Source organism: Amblyraja radiata, chromosome 15 (assembly GCF_010909765.2).
Source record: "Amblyraja radiata isolate CabotCenter1 chromosome 15, sAmbRad1.1.pri, whole genome shotgun sequence".
In the NCBI taxonomy this organism is placed as follows: Eukaryota; Metazoa; Chordata; class Chondrichthyes; order Rajiformes; family Rajidae; genus Amblyraja; species Amblyraja radiata.
The window spans coordinates 59,385,723-59,387,957 of NC_045970.1; positions in this window are offsets into that span (position 1 = coordinate 59,385,723).

The following is a 2,235-nucleotide window of genomic DNA, read 5'->3' on the forward strand; positions in this document are numbered from 1 at the left end:
GCCCTATGGCTGCTCCACCTGCGGCAAGAGCTTTGCGCAGTTGTCGGGGCTGTCGGTGCACCAGCTTGTGCACAGCAGTGAGCGGCCCTTCACCTGCTCCGACTGCGGCAAAGGCTTCAAGTCATCGCAGGTACTGAAGAGACACAGGCGCCTGCACACGGGGGAGCGGCCCTACACCTGCAGCGACTGCGGCAAGGGCTTCATCCAGTTCCATCACCTGCTGGAGCATCAGCGTGCCCGCACCGGCGAGCGCCCCTTCACCTGCGCCCAGTGCGGCAAGGGCTACACATGCTCCACCAGCCTGCGGGAGCATCAGCGCACCCACACCGGCGAGTACCCATACACCTGCGCCCAGTGCGGCAAGGGCTACACCTACTTCACCAGGCTGCTGTCCCACCAGCGGGTGCACGCCGGGGACCGTCCCGTCCCCAGCCCAGTGTGTGGAGAGCGCTTTGCCACGGCCTCCCACACCCTGTCTCACCAGCGCGTGCACACCAGTGGCCAGCCCTACGATTGTTCACACTGTGGTGAGGCGTTTGACTGCTCGCGGGGGTTGCGACAGCACCGGCGGACTCACGCCGGTGAGCGGCTGCTCCCACTGCAGCATGCGTTTCAAGAGAGCATGGGGGCTGCGGGAGCACCAGCGGATACACACCAGAGAGAGACCCTATGTGTGCGCTGAATGTGGCAAGTGTTTCACCCGCATGTCCAGCCTGTGGCAGCACCGGCGTACCCACAGCGGTGAGCGTCCCTTCCCCTGCCCATCCTGTTGTAAGGGCTTCACCCACCTTCACCACCTGCTGGAGTCAACACCGGCCAACGCCCCTTCACCTGCCCGCACTGTGGCAAGGCCTTTGCCCGCTCCTCCAGCCTGCTGACACACCGCGACGTGGATAGGCACTGTTTAGGTAGACACAAAATGCTGGAAGGAATGGCTAACGTTTCAGGTCGAGACACTTCAGTCTCAATCCGAAACATCACCCATTCCTTCTCTCATGAGATGCTGCCTGTCCCGCTGAGTTACTCCAGCATTTTGTGTCCTTTTCTGTAAACAAGTATGTGCAGTTCCTTGTTTTTAAGGGGAAGTACAATGAGATCTGGGGGTCCACTCATCTTCCGATCACCCCGTCATCTGCTAACATAGTGTCAGTCTGAAGAAGGGTCCCGACCCGAAACTGGCCCAAAAACTTAAAGGCATTTAAAGTGTTTTTGTTTTAAAGTCTTGACGCATTTGTACCTTACGTAACAAATAAAGCAAGTATTTCCTGACCTCACTGTTTTTCAGAATTTCTTCAGAATTCACGTTGTGTTATCAATAATGAAAGAAAATGCCAACCACCTCCAGAAATGATGAGAAATTATTCTCGCCTCGTCCATGCATATCTGTAGCCCCGTCGGGCAGTCGGACACCTCCCCACTACTTCAAAAATAGTTCCTGCACTTGGCAATGTCGTTTGGCCGCTTTTGTATTTTATTTGTTTAATGGATTTGATTAGATTAGGAATTGTTTCCTTTCCTACAAGAGTCTATCCTCTGAGGAGTTTCTAGAGCAACATGCCCACTCTTGCCTTTATGAAGAGACTGACGGTTCGTACTCCAAGGTATGACTGACAAATAATGGACGAGCTGTACAAAATAAGATCCATTGATTGAATTGTGGTCAAATCCTAGTGAACACTGTCACCTTTTTCTAATGCAGCCGTCACCAATGTTACAGAAGAAAATTAGCAATTATCATAGGGGGGTTGCACGTAAGGTAACCAAAAACTGAGACGTGGCTGCAGGAGGATCGGGCCTGGGAACTTAATTTTCAGTGTAATACATCCTATAGAAAGGACAGGCAGGTGCGCCGATGAGCGGGGGTAGCTCTGCTGGTGAGGGATGGAATTCAGTCCCTTGCGAGGGAAGACATAGGGACTGACGAGGTAGAGTCGCTGTGGATTGAGTTGAGGAATTGTAAAGGCAAGAAGACACTAATTGGTGTTATCTACAGACCCCCAAATAGTAGCCCGGATGTAGGGTGTAAGTTGCAGCAGGAGTTAAAACTGGCATGTAACAAAGGTAATGCCACTGCGATGATGGGGGATTTCAATATGCAGGTAGACTGGAAAAATCAGGTTGGTTCAGGACCCCAAGAAAGAGAGTTTGTAGAATGCCTCCGAGATGGATACTTAGAGCAGCTTGTGATGGAGCCGACCAGAGACATCATTTCAAGATGGCGGGGCTGGCTTAACA